Source organism: Triturus cristatus, chromosome 5_2 (assembly GCF_964204655.1).
Source record: "Triturus cristatus chromosome 5_2, aTriCri1.1, whole genome shotgun sequence".
Lineage (NCBI taxonomy): Eukaryota > Metazoa > Chordata > Amphibia > Caudata > Salamandridae > Triturus > Triturus cristatus.
Window position 1 is genome coordinate 577,701,870 of NC_140588.1, and position 22,787 is coordinate 577,724,656.

General features: G+C 53.6%; 16 non-coding genes across 16 annotated transcripts; 9 read left to right on the forward strand and 7 right to left on the reverse strand.

Moving 5' to 3' along the window:
- Nucleotides 1–1,373: 1,373 nt before the first annotated feature.
- Nucleotides 1,374–1,445, reverse strand: TRNAE-UUC (transfer RNA glutamic acid (anticodon UUC)). The gene has a single exon. It is a non-coding gene; the product is annotated as a tRNA-Glu (tRNA).
- A 243-nt stretch (nt 1,446–1,688) lies between these two features.
- Nucleotides 1,689–1,771, forward strand: TRNAL-UAA (transfer RNA leucine (anticodon UAA)). The gene has a single exon. It is a non-coding gene; the product is annotated as a tRNA-Leu (tRNA).
- A 2,149-nt stretch (nt 1,772–3,920) lies between these two features.
- TRNAL-UAA (transfer RNA leucine (anticodon UAA)) lies at nt 3,921–4,003 on the forward strand. Its single transcript has one exon. It is a non-coding gene; the product is annotated as a tRNA-Leu (tRNA).
- Nucleotides 4,004–6,152: 2,149 nt separating this feature from the next.
- TRNAL-UAA (transfer RNA leucine (anticodon UAA)) lies at nt 6,153–6,235 on the forward strand. Its single transcript has one exon. It is a non-coding gene; the product is annotated as a tRNA-Leu (tRNA).
- A 1,828-nt stretch (nt 6,236–8,063) lies between these two features.
- Nucleotides 8,064–8,135, reverse strand: TRNAE-UUC (transfer RNA glutamic acid (anticodon UUC)). The gene has a single exon. It is a non-coding gene; the product is annotated as a tRNA-Glu (tRNA).
- Nucleotides 8,136–8,378: 243 nt separating this feature from the next.
- TRNAL-UAA (transfer RNA leucine (anticodon UAA)) lies at nt 8,379–8,461 on the forward strand. The gene has a single exon. It is a non-coding gene; the product is annotated as a tRNA-Leu (tRNA).
- A 1,834-nt stretch (nt 8,462–10,295) lies between these two features.
- On the reverse strand, nt 10,296–10,367 carry TRNAE-UUC (transfer RNA glutamic acid (anticodon UUC)). Its single transcript has one exon. It is a non-coding gene; the product is annotated as a tRNA-Glu (tRNA).
- A 2,154-nt stretch (nt 10,368–12,521) lies between these two features.
- TRNAE-UUC (transfer RNA glutamic acid (anticodon UUC)) lies at nt 12,522–12,593 on the reverse strand. Its single transcript has one exon. It is a non-coding gene; the product is annotated as a tRNA-Glu (tRNA).
- Nucleotides 12,594–12,836: 243 nt separating this feature from the next.
- On the forward strand, nt 12,837–12,919 carry TRNAL-UAA (transfer RNA leucine (anticodon UAA)). The gene has a single exon. It is a non-coding gene; the product is annotated as a tRNA-Leu (tRNA).
- Nucleotides 12,920–14,747: 1,828 nt separating this feature from the next.
- On the reverse strand, nt 14,748–14,819 carry TRNAE-UUC (transfer RNA glutamic acid (anticodon UUC)). The gene has a single exon. It is a non-coding gene; the product is annotated as a tRNA-Glu (tRNA).
- Nucleotides 14,820–15,062: 243 nt separating this feature from the next.
- Nucleotides 15,063–15,145, forward strand: TRNAL-UAA (transfer RNA leucine (anticodon UAA)). The gene has a single exon. It is a non-coding gene; the product is annotated as a tRNA-Leu (tRNA).
- Nucleotides 15,146–16,979: 1,834 nt separating this feature from the next.
- TRNAE-UUC (transfer RNA glutamic acid (anticodon UUC)) lies at nt 16,980–17,051 on the reverse strand. Its single transcript has one exon. It is a non-coding gene; the product is annotated as a tRNA-Glu (tRNA).
- A 243-nt stretch (nt 17,052–17,294) lies between these two features.
- TRNAL-UAA (transfer RNA leucine (anticodon UAA)) lies at nt 17,295–17,377 on the forward strand. Its single transcript has one exon. It is a non-coding gene; the product is annotated as a tRNA-Leu (tRNA).
- A 1,828-nt stretch (nt 17,378–19,205) lies between these two features.
- On the reverse strand, nt 19,206–19,277 carry TRNAE-UUC (transfer RNA glutamic acid (anticodon UUC)). The gene has a single exon. It is a non-coding gene; the product is annotated as a tRNA-Glu (tRNA).
- A 243-nt stretch (nt 19,278–19,520) lies between these two features.
- TRNAL-UAA (transfer RNA leucine (anticodon UAA)) lies at nt 19,521–19,603 on the forward strand. The gene has a single exon. It is a non-coding gene; the product is annotated as a tRNA-Leu (tRNA).
- A 2,137-nt stretch (nt 19,604–21,740) lies between these two features.
- On the forward strand, nt 21,741–21,823 carry TRNAL-UAA (transfer RNA leucine (anticodon UAA)). The gene has a single exon. It is a non-coding gene; the product is annotated as a tRNA-Leu (tRNA).
- Nucleotides 21,824–22,787: the final 964 nt, after the last annotated feature.

A 22,787-nucleotide genomic window follows, 5' to 3' on the forward strand; every position in this document is an offset into this window, starting at 1 on the left:
TCTTGCCTTCCGAACGGGCTTCCAAACGGGCAATGCCCTGACGGGTCCCCCACGCCCCATCCTGCCCATGCCCACACCCCTGTATATGAGGGTGACCCATGTCCCTCACCCTCCATGCTCGAACGGAAGACACGTGTGTCCTGAGGGGAGCGCCAGACAGGCATTTCTCCGGCCAGGCAGACCCCTGCAGCACCCGTTAGGCTCCAAAGCCTGTACATTCCCAAGATGCCACTGGTCACTATGCAAATCAGACAGCCCTGGCCACACCCTCTCCGCCGCTGGGCTCTGCTGCTTTCGGTACGTGCAGCTCAGCTTTTTCTTACCCTGAACCAGACTTCCGTTTCAGCAAAAAGGTGGGTTGCAGTGGGTCCGGGATGCCATTTGGAGACAAAGCCTGCGGCCCTGTCAAAGATGACTTCCTGCCGCACACCATGTGGTCAGAAGCCTACGAAAAGAAGCGCACCTCGGAATACAGAATCTCACTTCCTCAAGAGCCTTGCACAAGAGATTTTCCTCCCGCCGAGGAAAGCAACTCAAAGGGAACCTTGCGAAAATCAAATTAGGAGCCAGATTGCGGGATGCTAGGCAAACTGTTTGTCAGAAAAGCAAATTCATTTTGAGAAGCCCTGACCTGCGGGAAGGAAAAGCATTCAAGGGCAGAAGAAGGACTGTTTCCTGACCGGGAATCGAACCCGGGCCGCGGCGGTGAGAGCGCCGAATCCTAACCACTAGACCACCAGGGAACCCACAGCCATACAGCAAAAGTTCCTACACTGCTCTCCTAGTGACAAAGCTCATGGGGGCTGAAAGCATATTTTATTCTACAGCGAATATGAATCAGAACTTGAAAAAACACTCATGATTCCACCAGACTGTTTGTCACTTCCAAGCACAGGCCATCCCCTCCCCCGTGCCACTGAACCGACGAATTCCTGTACAATCGGGATCCCCGGGAAATCACAAGAGGGACACCTAGTGGCCGCTGATAGCTCAAAGACAGCTGGTACACCTTCTCACACCTACCTCGTTATTCAGCTTGCTGGAAGAATACATTGCGAATGACCGATTCAAGAGTGCAAGGGAGAAGAGTGCTCCAAAGTAGATGTATACATCGCAGCCGGGTTTTCCAGCAATTTACCTTTATGATGAGCTGGTACTGCACTTTACGCCCACATAGAGCACCTGACTGGGTGGGGGACTGCGTGCGCATGAAGGTGGCTGAGGGCAATGGGAGCAAAGCAACCTGGGACACAGGGGACCCAGCCCCTTTCCTCTGCTTTCGTCTATAGGTCGGGGTGCCTTTTTAAGGACCTTCGATTAAAAAAAGCTGAGCTGCGTGGACAAATTACGCACGTCTACGTCTTAGAGGGATCTTCCCTGACCGGGAATCGAACCCGGGCCGCGGCGGTGAAAGCGCCGAATCCTAGCCACTAGACCACCAGGGAGGAGATGCTCTTGTGAGCCTGCCTTGCTCACTTCCTTATTGTGACTAAGCTAACTCCACTGTATAGATTGCCCATAAAGTACGAGTGGGGAAAAGTTAGGTGTCACACAGTGTGTTTGTCGTAAGCAATTACCTTTATCCTCCTGCAAAAGCCTTTTTACTCTGCAATCACCTCTTGCTGGACAGCCTGCGCTGGAGCAGCCAGCATGAAAAGGGAGCTGAGTAAGGCAGGGCCTAGGGTCTCACCAGGGTGGCCGAGTGGTTAAGGCGTTGGACTTAAGATCCAATGGACAGTTGTCCGCATGGGTTCGAGCCCCATCCCTGGTATGGGTTTTCAGCGGGTGTGTAGGAACTTGCAGATGCTTTTTTAAAGCATTTTCCTCTGCCCTCCTCACCCTCCCAGTGCCCTTCCTTAACAGTCCCAATTCACGTCTCAGCTGTGGGGTCTGCTGCTACTCTGCACTTAGCATGGATGCTTCCCAAAGCAATGCAGTGCCACCTACGCAGAGCCCCTGCTTAGAGAAATACACCTCCTATGTCTTTTCCCACTGAAGGGAGCAGGAGGAAGTACTTGCTTCCTGGGGAACATGGGCCTGCCACTGGAATTTGTTAACCCGCCTCTTGCGGATTTCTCCCCTTTCTTTGATTTACACCTGCAGGCTCTCCCTTGCCATCGGAGCAGGATCTGCTGATGCAGGCCCGGCAGGATCAAATGTGCAAAGGCTTGTCCCCAGGCCTCGGGAAAAAATTGAGCAGAGATTCCCGCCTCCGCCTCCGCCTCCGCCTCCTCTTGCCTTCCGAACGGGCTTCCAAACGGGCAATGCCCTGACGGGTCCCCCACGCCCCATCCTGCCCATGCCCACACCCCTGTATATGAGGGTGACCCATGTCCCTCACCCTCCATGCTCGAACGGAAGACACGTGTGTCCTGAGGGGAGCGCCAGACAGACATTTCTCCGGCCAGGCAGACCCCTGCAGCACCCGTTAGGCTCCAAAGCCTGTACATTCCCAAGATGCCACTGGTCACTATGCAAATCAGACAGCCCTGGCCACACCCTCTCCGCCGCTGGGCTCTGCTGCTTTCGGTACGTGCAGCTCAGCTTTTTCTTACCCTGAACCAGACTTCCGTTTCAGCAAAAAGGTGGGTTGCAGTGGGTCCGGGATGCCATTTGGAGACAAAGCCTGCGGCCCTGTCAAAGATGACTTCCTGCCGCACACCATGTGGTCAGAAGCCTACGAAAAGAAGCGCACCTCGGAATACAGAATCTCACTTCCTCAAGAGCCTTGCACAAGAGATTTTCCTCCCGCCGAGGAAAGCAACTCAAAGGGAACCTTGCGAAAATCAAATTAGGAGCCAGATTGCGGGATGCTAGGCAAACTGTTTGTCAGAAAAGCAAATTCATTTTGAGAAGCCCTGACCTGCGGGAAGGAAAAGCATTCAAGGGCAGAAGAAGGACTGTTTCCTGACCGGGAATCGAACCCGGGCCGCGGCGGTGAGAGCGCCGAATCCTAACCACTAGACCACCAGGGAACCCACAGCCATACAGCAAAAGTTCCTACACTGCTCTCCTAGTGACAAAGCTCATGGGGGCTGAAAGCATATTTTATTCTACAGCGAATATGAATCAGAACTTGAAAAAACACTCATGATTCCACCAGACTGTTTGTCACTTCCAAGCACAGGCCATCCCCTCCCCCATGCCACTGAACCGACGAATTCCTGTACAATCGGGATCCCCGGGAAATCACAAGAGGGACACCTAGTGGCCGCTGATAGCTCAAAGACAGCTGGTACACCTTCTCACACCTACCTCGTTATTCAGCTTGCTGGAAGAATACATTGCGAATGACCGATTCAAGAGTGCAAGGGAGAAGAGTGCTCCAAAGTAGATGTATACATCGCAGCCGGGTTTTCCAGCAATTTACCTTTATGATGAGCTGGTACTGCACTTTACGCCCACATAGAGCACCTGACTGGTAGGGGGACTGCGTGCGCATGAAGGTGGCTGAGGGCAATGGGAGCAAAGCAACCTGGGACACAGGGGACCCAGCCCCTTTCCTCTGCTTTCGTCTATAGGTCGGGGTGCCTTTTTAAGGACCTTCGATTAAAAAAAGCTGAGCTGCGTGGACAAATTACGCACGTCTACGTCTTAGAGGGATCTTCCCTGACCGTGAATCGAACCCGGGCCGCGGCGGTGAAAGCGCCGAATCCTAGCCACTAGACCACCAGGGAGGAGATGCTCTTGTGAGCCTGCCTTGCTCACTTCCTTATTGTGACTAAGCTAACTCCACTGTATAGATTGCCCATAAAGTACGAGTGGGGAAAAGTTAGGTGTCACACAGTGTGTTTGTCGTAAGCAATTACCTTTATCCTCCTGCAAAAGCCTTTTTACTCTGCAATCACCTCTTGCTGGACAGCCTGCGCTGGAGCAGCCAGCATGAAAAGGGAGCTGAGTAAGGCAGGGCCTAGGGTCTCACCAGGGTGGCCGAGTGGTTAAGGCGTTGGACTTAAGATCCAATGGACAGTTGTCCGCATGGGTTCGAGCCCCATCCCTGGTATGGGTTTTCAGCGGGTGTGTAGGAACTTGCAGATGCTTTTTTAAAGCATTTTCCTCTGCCCTCCTCACCCTCCCAGTGCCCTTCCTTAACAGTCCCAATTCACGTCTCAGCTGTGGGGTCTGCTGCTACTCTGCACTTAGCATGGATGCTTCCCAAAGCAATGCAGTGCCACCTACGCAGAGCCCCTGCTTAGAGAAATACACCTCCTATGTCTTTTCCCACTGAAGGGAGCAGGAGGAAGTACTTGCTTCCTGGGGAACATGGGCCTGCCACTGGAATTTGTTAACCCGCCTCTTGCGGATTTCTCCCCTTTCTTTGATTTACACCTGCAGGCTCTCCCTTGCCATCGGAGCAGGATCTGCTGATGCAGGCCCGGCAGGATCAAATGTGCAAAGGCTTGTCCCCAGGCCTCGGGAAAAAATTGAGCAGAGATTCCCGCCTCCGCCTCCGCCTCCGCCTCCTCTTGCCTTCCGAACGGGCTTCCAAACGGGCAATGCCCTGACGGGTCCCCCACGCCCCATCCTGCCCATGCCCACACCCCTGTATATGAGGGTGACCCATGTCCCTCACCCTCCATGCTCGAACGGAAGACACGTGTGTCCTGAGGGGAGCGCCAAACAGGCATTTCTCCGGCCAGGCAGACCCCTGCAGCACCCGTTAGGCTCCAAAGCCTGTACATTCCCAAGATGCCACTGGTCACTATGCAAATCAGACAGCCCTGGCCACACCCTCTCCGCCGCTGGGCTCTGCTGCTTTCGGTACGTGCAGCTCAGCTTTTTCTTACCCTGAACCAGACTTCCGTTTCAGCAAAAAGGTGGGTTGCAGTGGGTCCGGGATGCCATTTGGAGACAAAGCCTGCGGCCCTGTCAAAGATGACTTCCTGCCGCACACCATGTGGTCAGAAGCCTACGAAAAGAAGCGCACCTCGGAATACAGAATCTCACTTCCTCAAGAGCCTTGCACAAGAGATTTTCCTCCCGCCGAGGAAAGCAACTCAAAGGGAACCTTGCGAAAATCAAATTAGGAGCCAGATTGCGGGATGCTAGGCAAACTGTTTGTCAGAAAAGCAAATTCATTTTGAGAAGCCCTGACCTGCGGGAAGGAAAAGCATTCAAGGGCAGAAGAAGGACTGTTTCCTGACCGGGAATCGAACCCGGGCCGCGGCGGTGAGAGCGCCGAATCCTAACCACTAGACCACCAGGGAACCCACAGCCATACAGCAAAAGTTCCTACACTGCTCTCCTAGTGACAAAGCTCATGGGGGCTGAAAGCATATTTTATTCTACAGCGAATATGAATCAGAACTTGAAAAAACACTCATGATTCCACCAGACTGTTTGTCACTTCCAAGCACAGGCCATCCCCTCCCCCATGCCACTGAACCGACGAATTCCTGTACAATCGGGATCCCCGGGAAATCACAAGAGGGACACCTAGTGGCCGCTGATAGCTCAAAGACAGCTGGTACACCTTCTCACACATACCTCGTTATTCAGCTTGCTGGAAGAATACATTGCGAATGACCGATTCAAGAGTGCAAGGGAGAAGAGTGCTCCAAAGTAGATGTATACATCGCAGCCGGGTTTTCCAGCAATTTACCTTTCTGATGAGCTGGTACTGCACTTTACGCCCACATAGAGCACCTGACTGGGTGGGGGACTGCGTGTGCATGAAGGTGGCTGAGGGCAATGGGAGCAAAGCAACCTGGGACACAGGGGACCCAGCCCCTTTCCTCTGCTTTCGTCTATAGGTCGGGGTGCCTTTTTAAGGACCTTCGATTAAAAAAAGCTGAGCTGCGTGGACAAATTACGCACGTCTACGTCTTAGAGGGATCTTCCCTGACCGGGAATCGAACCCGGGCCGCGGCGGTGAAAGCGCCGAATCCTAGCCACTAGACCACCAGGCAGGAGATGCTCTTGTAAGCCTGCCTTGCTCACTTCCTTATTGTGACTAAGCTAACTCCACTGTATAGATTGCCCATAAAGTACGAGTGGGGAAAAGTTAGGTGTCACACAGTGTGTTTGTCATAAGCAATTACCTTTATCCTCCTGCAAAAGCCTTTTTACTCTGCAATCACCTCTTGCTGGACAGCCTGCGCTGGAGCAGCCAGCATGAAAAGGGAGCTGAGTAAGGCAGGGCCTAGGGTCTCACCAGGGTGGCCGAGTGGTTAAGGCGTTGGACTTAAGATCCAATGGACAGTTGTCCGCATGGGTTCGAGCCCCATCCCTGGTATGGGTTTTCAGCGGGTGTGTAGGAACTTGCAGATGCTTTTTTAAAGCATTTTCCTCTGCCCTCCTCACCCTCCCAGTGCCCTTCCTTAACAGTCCCAATTCACGTCTCAGCTGTGGGGTCTGCTGCTACTCTGCACTTAGCATGGATGCTTCCCAAAGCAATGCAGTGCCACCTACGCAGAGCCCCTGCTTAGGGAAATACACCTCCTATGTCTTTTCCCACTGAAGGGAGCAGGAGGAAGTACTTGCTTCCTGGGGAACATGGGCCTGCCACTGGAATTTGTTAACCCGCCTCTTGCGGATTTCTCCCCTTTCTTTGATTTACACCTGCAGGCTCTCCCTTGCCATCGGAGCAGGATCTGCTGATGCAGGCCCGGCTGGATCAAATGTGCAAAGGCTTGTCCCCAGGCCTCGGGAAAAAATTGAGCAGAGATTCCCGCCTCCGCCTCCGCCTCCTCTTGCCTTCCGAACGGGCTTCCAAACGGGCAATGCCCTGACGGGTCCCCCACGCCCCATCCTGCCCATGCCCACACCCCTGTATATGAGGGTGACCCATGTCCCTCACCCTCCATGCTCGAACGGAAGACACGTGTGTCCTGAGGGGAGCGCCAGACAGGCATTTCTCCGGCCAGGCAGACCCCTGCAGCACCCGTTAGGCTCCAAAGCCTGTACATTCCCAAGATGCCACTGGTCACTATGCAAATCAGACAGCCCTGGCCACACCCTCTCCGCCGCTGGGCTCTGCTGCTTTCGGTACGTGCAGCTCAGCTTTTTCTTACCCTGAACCAGACTTCCGTTTCAGCAAAAAGGTGGGTTGCAGTGGGTCCGGGATGCCATTTGGAGACAAAGCCTGCGGCCCTGTCAAAGATGACTTCCTGCCGCACACCATGTGGTCAGAAGCCTACGAAAAGAAGCGCACCTCGGAATACAGAATCTCACTTCCTCAAGAGCCTTGCACAAGAGATTTTCCTCCCGCCGAGGAAAGCAACTCAAAGGGAACCTTGCGAAAATCAAATTAGGAGCCAGATTGCGGGATGCTAGGCAAACTGTTTGTCAGAAAAGCAAATTCATTTTGAGAAGCCCTGACCTGCGGGAAGGAAAAGCATTCAAGGGCAGAAGAAGGACTGTTTCCTGACCGGGAATCGAACCCGGGCCGCGGCGGTGAGAGCGCCGAATCCTAACCACTAGACCACCAGGGAACCCACAGCCATACAGCAAAAGTTCCTACACTGCTCTCCTAGTGACAAAGCTCATGGGGGCTGAAAGCATATTTTATTCTACAGCGAATATGAATCAGAACTTGAAAAAACACTCATGATTCCACCAGACTGTTTGTCACTTCCAAGCACAGGCCATCCCCTCCCCCGTGCCACTGAACCGACGAATTCCTGTACAATCGGGATCCCCGGGAAATCACAAGAGGGACACCTAGTGGCCGCTGATAGCTCAAAGACAGCTGGTACACCTTCTCACACCTACCTCGTTATTCAGCTTGCTGGAAGAATACATTGCGAATGACCGATTCAAGAGTGCAAGGGAGAAGAGTGCTCCAAAGTAGATGTATACATCGCAGCCGGGTTTTCCAGCAATTTACCTTTATGATGAGCTGGTACTGCACTTTACGCCCACATAGAGCACCTGACTGGGTGGGGGACTGCGTGCGCATGAAGGTGGCTGAGGGCAATGGGAGCAAAGCAACCTGGGACACAGGGGACCCAGCCCCTTTCCTCTGCTTTCGTCTATAGGTCGGGGTGCCTTTTTAAGGACCTTCGATTAAAAAAAGCTGAGCTGCGTGGACAAATTACGCACGTCTACGTCTTAGAGGGATCTTCCCTGACCGGGAATCGAACCCGGGCCGCGGCGGTGAAAGCGCCGAATCCTAGCCACTAGACCACCAGGGAGGAGATGCTCTTGTGAGCCTGCCTTGCTCACTTCCTTATTGTGACTAAGCTAACTCCACTGTATAGATTGCCCATAAAGTACGAGTGGGGAAAAGTTAGGTGTCACACAGTGTGTTTGTCGTAAGCAATTACCTTTATCCTCCTGCAAAAGCCTTTTTACTCTGCAATCACCTCTTGCTGGACAGCCTGCGCTGGAGCAGCCAGCATGAAAAGGGAGCTGAGTAAGGCAGGGCCTAGGGTCTCACCAGGGTGGCCGAGTGGTTAAGGCGTTGGACTTAAGATCCAATGGACAGTTGTCCGCATGGGTTCGAGCCCCATCCCTGGTATGGGTTTTCAGCGGGTGTGTAGGAACTTGCAGATGCTTTTTTAAAGCATTTTCCTCTGCCCTCCTCACCCTCCCAGTGCCCTTCCTTAACAGTCCCAATTCACGTCTCAGCTGTGGGGTCTGCTGCTACTCTGCACTTAGCATGGATGCTTCCCAAAGCAATGCAGTGCCACCTACGCAGAGCCCCTGCTTAGAGAAATACACCTCCTATGTCTTTTCCCACTGAAGGGAGCAGGAGGAAGTACTTGCTTCCTGGGGAACATGGGCCTGCCACTGGAATTTGTTAACCCGCCTCTTGCGGATTTCTCCCCTTTCTTTGATTTACACCTGCAGGCTCTCCCTTGCCATCGGAGCAGGATCTGCTGATGCAGGCCCGGCAGGATCAAATGTGCAAAGGCTTGTCCCCAGGCCTCGGGAAAAAATTGAGCAGAGATTCCCGCCTCCGCCTCCGCCTCCGCCTCCTCTTGCCTTCCGAACGGGCTTCCAAACGGGCAATGCCCTGACGGGTCCCCCACGCCCCATCCTGCCCATGCCCACACCCCTGTATATGAGGGTGACCCATGTCCCTCACCCTCCATGCTCGAACGGAAGACACGTGTGTCCTGAGGGGAGCGCCAGACAGACATTTCTCCGGCCAGGCAGACCCCTGCAGCACCCGTTAGGCTCCAAAGCCTGTACATTCCCAAGATGCCACTGGTCACTATGCAAATCAGACAGCCCTGGCCACACCCTCTCCGCCGCTGGGCTCTGCTGCTTTCGGTACGTGCAGCTCAGCTTTTTCTTACCCTGAACCAGACTTCCGTTTCAGCAAAAAGGTGGGTTGCAGTGGGTCCGGGATGCCATTTGGAGACAAAGCCTGCGGCCCTGTCAAAGATGACTTCCTGCCGCACACCATGTGGTCAGAAGCCTACGAAAAGAAGCGCACCTCGGAATACAGAATCTCACTTCCTCAAGAGCCTTGCACAAGAGATTTTCCTCCCGCCGAGGAAAGCAACTCAAAGGGAACCTTGCGAAAATCAAATTAGGAGCCAGATTGCGGGATGCTAGGCAAACTGTTTGTCAGAAAAGCAAATTCATTTTGAGAAGCCCTGACCTGCGGGAAGGAAAAGCATTCAAGGGCAGAAGAAGGACTGTTTCCTGACCGGGAATCGAACCCGGGCCGCGGCGGTGAGAGCGCCGAATCCTAACCACTAGACCACCAGGGAACCCACAGCCATACAGCAAAAGTTCCTACACTGCTCTCCTAGTGACAAAGCTCATGGGGGCTGAAAGCATATTTTATTCTACAGCGAATATGAATCAGAACTTGAAAAAACACTCATGATTCCACCAGACTGTTTGTCACTTCCAAGCACAGGCCATCCCCTCCCCCATGCCACTGAACCGACGAATTCCTGTACAATCGGGATCCCCGGGAAATCACAAGAGGGACACCTAGTGGCCGCTGATAGCTCAAAGACAGCTGGTACACCTTCTCACACATACCTCGTTATTCAGCTTGCTGGAAGAATACATTGCGAATGACCGATTCAAGAGTGCAAGGGAGAAGAGTGCTCCAAAGTAGATGTATACATCGCAGCCGGGTTTTCCAGCAATTTACCTTTCTGATGAGCTGGTACTGCACTTTACGCCCACATAGAGCACCTGACTGGGTGGGGGACTGCGTGTGCATGAAGGTGGCTGAGGGCAATGGGAGCAAAGCAACCTGGGACACAGGGGACCCAGCCCCTTTCCTCTGCTTTCGTCTATAGGTCGGGGTGCCTTTTTAAGGACCTTCGATTAAAAAAAGCTGAGCTGCGTGGACAAATTACGCACGTCTACGTCTTAGAGGGATCTTCCCTGACCGGGAATCGAACCCGGGCCGCGGCGGTGAAAGCGCCGAATCCTAGCCACTAGACCACCAGGGAGGAGATGCTCTTGTGAGCCTGCCTTGCTCACTTCCTTATTGTGACTAAGCTAACTCCACTGTATAGATTGCCCATAAAGTACGAGTGGGGAAAAGTTAGGTGTCACACAGTGTGTTTGTCATAAGCAATTACCTTTATCCTCCTGCAAAAGCCTTTTTACTCTGCAATCACCTCTTGCTGGACAGCCTGCGCTGGAGCAGCCAGCATGAAAAGGGAGCTGAGTAAGGCAGGGCCTAGGGTCTCACCAGGGTGGCCGAGTGGTTAAGGCGTTGGACTTAAGATCCAATGGACAGTTGTCCGCATGGGTTCGAGCCCCATCCCTGGAATGGGTTTTCAGCGGGTGTGTAGGAACTTGCAGATGCTTTTTTAAAGCATTTTCCTCTGCCCTCCTCACCCTCCCAGTGCCCTTCCTTAACAGTCCCAATTCACGTCTCAGCTGTGGGGTCTGCTGCTACTCTGCACTTAGCATGGATGCTTCCCAAAGCAATGCAGTGCCACCTACGCAGAGCCCCTGCTTAGGGAAATACACCTCCTATGTCTTTTCCCACTGAAGGGAGCAGGAGGAAGTACTTGCTTCCTGGGGAACATGGGCCTGCCACTGGAATTTGTTAACCCGCCTCTTGCGGATTTCTCCCCTTTCTTTGATTTACACCTGCAGGCTCTCCCTTGCCATCGGAGCAGGATCTGCTGATGCAGGCCCGGCTGGATCAAATGTGCAAAGGCTTGTCCCCAGGCCTCGGGAAAAAATTGAGCAGAGATTCCCGCCTCCGCCTCCGCCTCCTCTTGCCTTCCGAACGGGCTTCCAAACGGGCAATGCCCTGACGGGTCCCCCACGCCCCATCCTGCCCATGCCCACACCCCTGTATATGAGGGTGACCCATGTCCCTCACCCTCCATGCTCGAACGGAAGACACGTGTGTCCTGAGGGGAGCGCCAGACAGGCATTTCTCCGGCCAGGCAGACCCCTGCAGCACCCATTAGGCTCCAAAGCCTGTACATTCCCAAGATGCCACTGGTCACTATGCAAATCAGACAGCCCTGGCCACACCCTCTCCGCCGCTGGGCTCTGCTGCTTTCGGTACGTGCAGCTCAGCTTTTTCTTACCCTGAACCAGACTTCCGTTTCAGCAAAAAGGTGGGTTGCAGTGGGTCCGGGATGCCATTTGGAGACAAAGCCTGCGGCCCTGTCAAAGATGACTTCCTGCCGCACACCATGTGGTCAGAAGCCTACGAAAAGAAGCGCACCTCGGAATACAGAATCTCACTTCCTCAAGAGCCTTGCACAAGAGATTTTCCTCCCGCCGAGGAAAGCAACTCAAAGGGAACCTTGCGAAAATCAAATTAGGAGCCAGATTGCGGGATGCTAGGCAAACTGTTTGTCAGAAAAGCAAATTCATTTTGAGAAGCCCTGACCTGCGGGAAGGAAAAGCATTCAAGGGCAGAAGAAGGACTGTTTCCTGACCGGGAATCGAACCCGGGCCGCGGCGGTGAGAGCGCCGAATCCTAACCACTAGACCACCAGGGAACCCACAGCCATACAGCAAAAGTTCCTACACTGCTCTCCTAGTGACAAAGCTCATGGGGGCTGAAAGCATATTTTATTCTACAGCGAATATGAATCAGAACTTGAAAAAACACTCATGATTCCACCAGACTGTTTGTCACTTCCAAGCACAGGCCATCCCCTCCCCCATGCCACTGAACCGACGAATTCCTGTACAATCGGGATCCCCGGGAAATCACAAGAGGGACACCTAGTGGCCGCTGATAGCTCAAAGACAGCTGGTACACCTTCTCACACATACCTCGTTATTCAGCTTGCTGGAAGAATACATTGCGAATGACCGATTCAAGAGTGCAAGGGAGAAGAGTGCTCCAAAGTAGATGTATACATCGCAGCCGGGTTTTCCAGCAATTTACCTTTCTGATGAGCTGGTACTGCACTTTACGCCCACATAGAGCACCTGACTGGGTGGGGGACTGCGTGTGCATGAAGGTGGCTGAGGGCAATGGGAGCAAAGCAACCTGGGACACAGGGGACCCAGCCCCTTTCCTCTGCTTTCGTCTATAGGTCGGGGTGCCTTTTTAAGGACCTTCGATTAAAAAAAGCTGAGCTGCGTGGACAAATTACGCACGTCTACGTCTTAGAGGGATCTTCCCTGACCGGGAATCGAACCCGGGCCGCGGCGGTGAAAGCGCCGAATCCTAGCCACTAGACCACCAGGGAGGAGATGCTCTTGTGAGCCTGCCTTGCTCACTTCCTTATTGTGACTAAGCTAACTCCACTGTATAGATTGCCCATAAAGTACGAGTGGGGAAAAGTTAGGTGTCACACAGTGTGTTTGTCATAAGCAATTACCTTTATCCTCCTGCAAAAGCCTTTTTACTCTGCAATCACCTCTTGCTGGACAGCCTGCGCTGGAGCAGCCAGCATGAAAAGGGAGCTGAGTAAGGCAGGGCCTAGGGTCTCACCAGGGTGGCCGAGTGGTTAAGGCGTTGGACTTAAGATCCAATGGACAGTTGTCCGCATGGGTTCGAGCCCCATCCCTGGTATGGGTTTTCAGCGGGTGTGTAGGAACTTGCAGATGATTTTTTAAAGCATTTTCCTCTGCCCTCCTCACCCTCCCAGTGCCCTTCCTTAACAGTCCCAATTCACGTCTCAGCTGTGGGGTCTGCTGCTACTCTGCACTTAGCATGGATGCTTCCCAAAGCAATGCAGTGCCACCTACGCAGAGCCCCTGCTTAGGGAAATACACCTCCTATGTCTTTTCCCACTGAAGGGAGCAGGAGGAAGTACTTGCTTCCTGGGGAACATGGGCCTGCCACTGGAATTTGTTAACCCGCCTCTTGCGGATTTCTCCCCTTTCTTTGATTTACACCTGCAGGCTCTCCCTTGCCATCGGAGCAGGATCTGCTGATGCAGGCCCGGCTGGATCAAATGTGCAAAGGCTTGTCCCCAGGCCTCGGGAAAAAATTGAGCAGAGATTCCCGCCTCCGCCTCCGCCTCCTCTTGCCTTCCGAACGGGCTTCCAAACGGGCAATGCCCTGACGGGTCCCCCACGCCCCATCCTGCCCATGCCCACACCCCTGTATATGAGGGTGACCCATGTCCCTCACCCTCCATGCTCGAACGGAAGACACGTGTGTCCTGAGGGGAGCGCCAGACAGGCATTTCTCCGGCCAGGCAGACCCCTGCAGCACCCATTAGGCTCCAAAGCCTGTACATTCCCAAGATGCCACTGGTCACTATGCAAATCAGACAGCCCTGGCCACACCCTCTCCGCCGCTGGGCTCTGCTGCTTTCGGTACGTGCAGCTCAGCTTTTTCTTACCCTGAACCAGACTTCCGTTTCAGCAAAAAGGTGGGTTGCAGTGGGTCCGGGATGCCATTTGGAGACAAAGCCTGCGGCCCTGTCAAAGATGACTTCCTGCCGCACACCATGTGGTCAGAAGCCTACGAAAAGAAGCGCACCTCGGAATACAGAATCTCACTTCCTCAAGAGCCTTGCACAAGAGATTTTCCTCCCGCCGAGGAAAGCAACTCAAAGGGAACCTTGCGAAAATCAAATTAGGAGCCAGATTGCGGGATGCTAGGCAAACTGTTTGTCAGAAAAGCAAATTCATTTTGAGAAGCCCTGACCTGCGGGAAGGAAAAGCATTCAAGGGCAGAAGAAGGACTGTTTCCTGACCGGGAATCGAACCCGGGCCGCGGCGGTGAGAGCGCCGAATCCTAACCACTAGACCACCAGGGAACCCACAGCCATACAGCAAAAGTTCCTACACTGCTCTCCTAGTGACAAAGCTCATGGGGGCTGAAAGCATATTTTATTCTACAGCGAATATGAATCAGAACTTGAAAAAACACTCATGATTCCACCAGACTGTTTGTCACTTCCAAGCACAGGCCATCCCCTCCCCCGTGCCACTGAACCGACGAATTCCTGTACAATCGGGATCCCCGGGAAATCACAAGAGGGACACCTAGTGGCCGCTGATAGCTCAAAGACAGCTGGTACACCTTCTCACACCTACCTCGTTATTCAGCTTGCTGGAAGAATACATTGCGAATGACCGATTCAAGAGTGCAAGGGAGAAGAGTGCTCCAAAGTAGATGTATACATCGCAGCCGGGTTTTCCAGCAATTTACCTTTATGATGAGCTGGTACTGCACTTTACGCCCACATAGAGCACCTGACTGGGTGGGGGACTGCGTGCGCATGAAGGTGGCTGAGGGCAATGGGAGCAAAGCAACCTGGGACACAGGGGACCCAGCCCCTTTCCTCTGCTTTCGTCTATAGGTCGGGGTGCCTTTTTAAGGACCTTCGATTAAAAAAAGCTGAGCTGCGTGGACAAATTACGCACGTCTACGTCTTAGAGGGATCTTCCCTGACCGGGAATCGAACCCGGGCCGCGGCGGTGAAAGCGCCGAATCCTAGCCACTAGACCACCAGGGAGGAGATGCTCTTGTGAGCCTGCCTTGCTCACTTCCTTATTGTGACTAAGCTAACTCCACTGTATAGATTGCCCATAAAGTACGAGTGGGGAAAAGTTAGGTGTCACACAGTGTGTTTGTCATAAGCAATTACCTTTATCCTCCTGCAAAAGCCTTTTTACTCTGCAATCACCTCTTGCTGGACAGCCTGCGCTGGAGCAGCCAGCATGAAAAGGGAGCTGAGTAAGGCAGGGCCTAGGGTCTCACCAGGGTGGCCGAGTGGTTAAGGCGTTGGACTTAAGATCCAATGGACAGTTGTCCGCATGGGTTCGAGCCCCATCCCTGGTATGGGTTTTCAGCGGGTGTGTAGGAACTTGCAGATGCTTTTTTAAAGCATTTTCCTCTGCCCTCCTCACCCTCCCAGTGCCCTTCCTTAACAGTCCCAATTCACGTCTCAGCTGTGGGGTCTGCTGCTACTCTGCACTTAGCATGGATGCTTCCCAAAGCAATGCAGTGCCACCTTCGCAGAGCCCCTGCTTAGAGAAATACACCTCCTATGTCTTTTCCCACTGAAGGGAGCAGGAGGAAGTACTTGCTTCCTGGGGAACATGGGCCTGCCACTGGAATTTGTTAACCCGCCTCTTGCGGATTTCTCCCCTTTCTTTGATTTACACCTGCAGGCTCTCCCTTGCCATCGGAGCAGGATCTGCTGATGCAGGCCCGGCAGGATCAAATGTGCAAAGGCTTGTCCCCAGGCCTCGGGAAAAAATTGAGCAGAGATTCCCGCCTCCGCCTCCGCCTCCGCCTCCTCTTGCCTTCCGAACGGGCTTCCAAACGGGCAATGCCCTGACGGGTCCCCCACGCCCCATCCTGCCCATGCCCACACCCCTGTATATGAGGGTGACCCATGTCCCTCACCCTCCATGCTCGAACGGAAGACACGTGTGTCCTGAGGGGAGCGCCAGACAGGCATTTCTCCGGCCAGGCAGACCCCTGCAGCACCCGTTAGGCTCCAAAGCCTGTACATTCCCAAGATGCCACTGGTCACTATGCAAATCAGACAGCCCTGGCCACACCCTCTCCGCCGCTGGGCTCTGCTGCTTTCGGTACGTGCAGCTCAGCTTTTTCTTACCCTGAACCAGACTTCCGTTTCAGCAAAAAGGTGGGTTGCAGTGGGTCCGGGATGCCATTTGGAGACAAAGCCTGCGGCCCTGTCAAAGATGACTTCCTGCCGCACACCATGTGGTCAGAAGCCTACGAAAAGAAGCGCACCTCGGAATACAGAATCTCACTTCCTCAAGAGCCTTGCACAAGAGATTTTCCTCCCGCCGAGGAAAGCAACTCAAAGGGAACCTTGCGAAAATCAAATTAGGAGCCAGATTGCGGGATGCTAGGCAAACTGTTTGTCAGAAAAGCAAATTCATTTTGAGAAGCCCTGACCTGCGGGAAGGAAAAGCATTCAAGGGCAGAAGAAGAACTGTTTCCTGACCGGGAATCGACCCCGGGCCGCGGCGGTGAGAGCGCCGAATCCTAACCACTAGACCACCAGGGAACCCACAGCCATACAGCAAAAGTTCCTACACTGCTCTCCTAGTGACAAAGCTCATGGGGGCTGAAAGCATATTTTATTCTACAGCGAATATGAATCAGAACTTGAAAAAACACTCATGATTCCACCAGACTGTTTGTCACTTCCAAGCACAGGCAATCCCCTCCCCCATGCCACTGAACCGACGAATTCCTGTACAATCGGGATCCCCGGGAAATCACAAGAGGGACACCTAGTGGCCGCTGATAGCTCAAAGACAGCTGGTACACCTTCTCACACCTACCTCGTTATTCAGCTTGCTGGAAGAATACATTGCGAATGACCGATTCAAGAGTGCAAGGGAGAAGAGTGCTCCAAAGTAGATGTATACATCGCAGCCGGGTTTTCCAGCAATTTACCTTTCTGATGAGCTGGTACTGCACTTTACGCCCACATAGAGCACCTGACTGGGTGGGGGACTGCGTGTGCATGAAGGTGGCTGAGGGCAATGGGAGCAAAGCAACCTGGGACACAGGGGACCCAGCCCCTTTCCTCTGCTTTCGTCTATAGGTCGGGGTGCCTTTTTAAGGACCTTCGATTAAAAAAAGCTGAGCTGCGTGGACAAATTACGCACGTCTACGTCTTAAAGGGATCTTCCCTGACCGGGAATCGAACCCGGGCCGCGGCGGTGAAAGCGCCGAATCCTAGCCACTAGACCACCAGGGAGGAGATGCTCTTGTGAGCCTGCCTTGCTCACTTCCTTATTGTGACTAAGCTAACTCCACTGTATAGATTGCCCATAAAGTACGAGTGGGGAAAAGTTAGGTGTCACACAGTGTGTTTGTCATAAGCAATTACCTTTATCCTCCTGCAAAAGCCTTTTTACTCTGCAATCACCTCTTGCTGGACAGCCTGCGCTGGAGCAGCCAGCATGAAAAGGGAGCTGAGTAAGGCAGGGTCTAGGGTCTCACCAGGGTGGCCGAGTGGTTAAGGCGTTGGACTTAAGATCCAATGGACAGTTGTCCGCATGGGTTCGAGCCCCATCCCTGGTATGGGTTTTCAGCGGGTGTGTAGGAACTTGCAGATGCTTTTTTAAAGCATTTTCCTCTGCCCTCCTCACCCTCCCAGTGCCCTTCCTTAACAGTCCCAATTCACGTCTCAGCTGTGGGGTCTGCTGCTACTCTGCACTTAGCATGGATGCTTCCCAAAGCAATGCAGTGCCACCTACGCAGAGCCCCTGCTTAGGGAAATACACCTCCTATGTCTTTTCCCACTGAAGGGAGCAGGAGGAAGTACTTGCTTCCTGGGGAACATGGGCCTGCCACTGGAATTTGTTAACCCGCCTCTTGCGGATTTCTCCCCTTTCTTTGATTTACACCTGCAGGCTCTCCCTTGCCATCGGAGCAGGATCTGCTGATGCAGGCCCGGCTGGATCAAATGTGCAAAGGCTTGTCCCCAGGCCTCGGGAAAAAATTGAGCAGAGATTCCCGCCTCCGCCTCCGCCTCCTCTTGCCTTCCGAACGGGCTTCCAAACGGGCAATGCCCTGACGGGTCCCCCACGCCCCATCCTGCCCATGCCCACACCCCTGTATATGAGGGTGACCCATGTCCCTCACCCTCCATGCTCGAACGGAAGACACGTGTGTCCTGAGGGGAGCGCCAGACAGGCATTTCTCCGGCCAGGCAGACCCCTGCAGCACCCGTTAGGCTCCAAAGCCTGTACATTCCCAAGATGCCACTGGTCACTATGCAAATCAGACAGCCCTGGCCACACCCTCTCCGCCGCTGGGCTCTGCTGCTTTCGGTACGTGCAGCTCAGCTTTTTCTTACCCTGAACCAGACTTCCGTTTCAGCAAAAAGGTGGGTTGCAGTGGGTCCGGGATGCCATTTGGAGACAAAGCCTGCGGCCCTGTCAAAGATGACTTCCTGCCGCACACCATGTGGTCAGAAGCCTATGAAAAGAAGCGCACCTCGGAATACAGAATCTCACTTCCTCAAGAGCCTTGCACAAGAGATTTTCCTCCCGCCGAGGAAAGCAACTCAAAGGGAACCTTGCGAAAATCAAATTAGGAGCCAGATTGCGGGATGCTAGGCAAACTGTTTGTCAGAAAAGCAAATTCATTTTGAGAAGCCCTGACCTGCGGGAAGGAAAAGCATTCAAGGGCAGAAGAAGGACAGTTTCCTGACCGGGAATCGAACCCGGGCCGCGGCGGTGAGAGCGCCGAATCCTAACCACTAGACCACCAGGGAACCCACAGCCATACAGCAAAAGTTCCTACACTGCTCTCCTAGTGACAAAGCTCATGGGGGCTGAAAGCATATTTTATTCTACAGCGAATATGAATCAGAACTTGAAAAAACACTCATGATTCCACCAGACTGTTTGTCACTTCCAAGCACAGGCCATCCCCTCCCCCGTGCCACTGAACCGACGAATTCCTGTACAATCGGGATCCCCGGGAAATCACAAGAGGGACACCTAGTGGCCGCTGATAGCTCAAAGACAGCTGGTACACCTTCTCACACCTACCTCGTTATTCAGCTTGCTGGAAGAATACATTGCGAATGACCGATTCAAGAGTGCAAGGGAGAAGAGTGCTCCAAAGTAGATGTATACATCGCAGCCGGGTTTTCCAGCAATTTACCTTTCTGATGAGCTGGTACTGCACTTTACGCCCACATAGAGCACCTGACTGGGTGGGGGACTGCGTGTGCATGAAGGTGGCTGAGGGCAATGGGAGCAAAGCAACCTGGGACACAGGGGACCCAGCCCCTTTCCTCTGCTTTCGTCTATAGGTCGGGGTGCCTTTTTAAGGACCTTCGATTAAAAAAAGCTGAGCTGCGTGGACAAATTACGCACGTCTACGTCTTAGAGGGATCTTCCCTGACCGGGAATCGAACCCGGGCCGCGGCGGTGAAAGCGCCGAATCCTAGCCACTAGACCACCAGGGAGGAGATGCTCTTGTGAGCCTGCCTTGCTCACTTCCTTATTGTGACTAAGCTAACTCCACTGTATAGATTGCCCATAAAGTACGAGTGGGGAAAAGTTAGGTGTCACACAGTGTGTTTGTCATAAGCAATTACCTTTATCCTCCTGCAAAAGCCTTTTTACTCTGCAATCACCTCTTGCTGGACAGCCTGCGCGGGAGCAGCCAGCATGAAAAGGGAGCTGAGTAAGGCAGGGCCTAGGGTCTCACCAGGGTGGCCGAGTGGTTAAGGCGTTGGACTTAAGATCCAATGGACAGTTGTCCGCATGGGTTCGAGCCCCATCCCTGGTATGGGTTTTCAGCGGGTGTGTAGGAACTTGCAGATGCTTTTTTAAAGCATTTTCCTCTGCCCTCCTCACCCTCCCAGTGCCCTTCCTTAACAGTCCCAATTCACGTCTCAGCTGTGGGGTCTGCTGCTACTCTGCACTTAGCATGGATGCTTCCCAAAGCAATGCAGTGCCACCTACGCAGAGCCCCTGCTTAGGGAAATACACCTCCTATGTCTTTTCCCACTGAAGGGAGCAGGAGGAAGTACTTGCTTCCTGGGGAACATGGGCCTGCCACTGGAATTTGTTAACCCGCCTCTTGCGGATTTCTCCCCTTTCTTTGATTTACACCTGCAGGCTCTCCCTTGCCATCGGAGCAGGATCTGCTGATGCAGGCCCGGCTGGATCAAATGTGCAAAGGCTTGTCCCCAGGCCTCGGGAAAAAATTGAGCAGAGATTCCCGCCTCCGCCTCCTCTTGCCTTCCGAACGGGCTTCCAAACGGGCAATGCCCTGACGGGTCCCCCACGCCCCATCCTGCCCATGCCCACACCCCTGTATATGAGGGTGACCCATGTCCCTCACCCTCCATGCTCGAACGGAAGACACGTGTGTCCTGAGGGGAGCGCCAGACAGGCATTTCTCCGGCCAGGCAGACCCCTGCAGCACCCGTTAAGCTCCAAAGCCTGTACATTCCCAAGATGCCACTGGTCACTATGCAAATCAGACAGCCCTGGCCACACCCTCTCCGCCGCTGGGCTCTGCTGCTTTCGGTACGTGCAGCTCAGCTTTCTATTACCCTGAACCAGACTTCCGTTTCAGCAAAAAGGTGGGTTGCAGTGCGTCCGGGATGCCATTTGGAGATAAAGCCTGCGGCCCTGTCAAAGATGACTTCCTGCCGCACACCATGTGGTCAGAAGCCTACGAAAAGAAGCGCACCTCGGAATACAGAATCTCACTTCCTCAAGAGCCTTGCACAAGAGATTTTCCTCGCGCCGAGGAAAGCAACTCAAAGGGAACCTTGCGAAAATCAAATTAGGAGCCAGATTGCGGGATGCTAGGCAAACTGTTTGTCAGAAAAGCAAATTCATTTTGAGAAGCCCTGACCTGCGGGAAGGAAAAGCATTCAAGGGCAGAAGAAGGACTGTTCCCTGACCGGGAATCGAACCCAGGCCGCGGCGGTGAGAGCGCCGAATCCTAACCACTAGACCACCAGGGAACCCACAGCCATACTGCAAAAGTTCCTACACTGCTCTCCTAGTGACAAAGCTCATGGGGGCTGAAAGCATATTTTATTCTACAGCGAATATGAATCAGAACTTGAAAAAACACTCATGATTCCACCAGACTGTTTGTCACTTCCAAGCACAGGCCATCCCCTCCCCCGTGCTACTGAACCGACGAATTCCTGTACAATCGGGATCCCCGGGAAATCACAAGAGGGACACCTAGTGGCCGCTGATAGCTCAAAGACAGCTGGTACACCTTCTCACACCTACCTCGTTATTCAGCTTGCTGGAAGAATACATTGCGAATGACCGATTCAAGAGTGCAAGGGAGAAGAGTGCTCCAAAGTAGATGTATACATCGCAGCCGGGTTTTCCAGCAATTTACCTTTCTGATGAGCTGGTACTGCACTTTACGCCCACATAGAGCACCTGACTGGGTGGGGGACTGCGTGCGCATGAAGGTGGCTGAGGGCAATGGGAGCAAAGCAACCTGGGACACAGGGGACCCAGCCCCTTTCCTCTGCTTTCGTCTATAGGTCGGGGTGCCTTTTTAAGGACCTTCGATTAAAAAAAGCTGAGCTGCGTGGACAAATTACGCACGTCTACGTCTTAGAGGGATCTTCCCTGACCGGGAATCGAACCCGGGCCGCGGCGGTGAAAGCGCCAAATCCTAGCCACTAGACCACCAGGGAGGAGATGCTCTTGTGAGCCTGCCTTGCTCACTTCCTTATTGTGACTAAGCTAACTCCACTGTATAGATTGCCCATAAAGTACGAGTGGGGAAAAGTTAGGTGTCACACAGTGTGTTTGTCATAAGCAATTACCTTTATCCTCCTGCAAAAGCCTTTTTACTCTGCAATCACCTCTTGCTGGACAGCCTGCGCTGGAGCAGCCAGCATGAAAAGGGAGCTGAGTAAGGCAGGGCCTAGGGTCTCACCAGGGTGGCCGAGTGGTTAAGGCGTTGGACTTAAGATCCAATGGACAGTTGTCCGCATGGGTTCGAGCCCCATCCCTGGTATGGGTTTTCAGCGGGTGTGTAGGAACTTGCAGATGCTTTTGTAAAGCATTTTCCTCTGCCCTCCTCACCCTCCCAGTGCCCTTCCTTAACAGTCCCAATTCACGTCTCAGCTGTGGGGTCTGCTGCTACTCTGCACTTAGCATGGATGCTTCCCAAAGCAATGCAGTGCCACCTACGCAGAGCCCCTGCTTAGAGAAATACACCTCCTATGTCTTTTCCCACTGAAGGGAGCAGGAGGAAGTACTTGCTTCCTGGGGAACATGGGCCTGCCACTGGAATTTGTTAACCCGCCTCTTGCGGATTTCTCCCCTTTCTTTGATTTACACCTGCAGGCTCTCCCTTGCCATCGGAGCAGGATCTGCTGATGCAGGCCCGGCTGGATCAAATGTGCAAAGGCTTGTCCCCAGGCCTCGGGAAAAAATTGAGCAGAGATTCCCGCCTCCGCCTCCGCCTCCTCTTGCCTTCCGAACGGGCTTCCAAACGGGCAATGCCCTGACGGGTCCCCCACGCCCCATCCTGCCCATGCCCACACCCCTGTATATGAGGGTGACCCATGTCCCTCACCCTCCATGCTCGAACGGAAGACACGTGTGTCCTGAGGGGAGCGCCAGACAGGCATTTCTCCGGCCAGGCAGACCCCTGCAGCACCCGTTAAGCTCCAAAGCCTGTACATTCCCAAGATGCCACTGGTCACTATGCAAATCAGACAGCCCTGGCCACACCCTCTCCGCCGCTGGGCTCTGCTGCTTTCGGTACGTGCAGCTCAGCTTTCTATTACCCTGAACCAGACTTCCGTTTCAGCAAAAAGGTGGGTTGCAGTGCGTCCGGGATGCCATTTGGAGATAAAGCCTGCGGCCCTGTCAAAGATGACTTCCTGCCGCACACCATGTGGTCAGAAGCCTACGAAAAGAAGCGCACCTCGGAATACAGAATCTCACTTCCTCAAGAGCCTTGCACAAGAGAT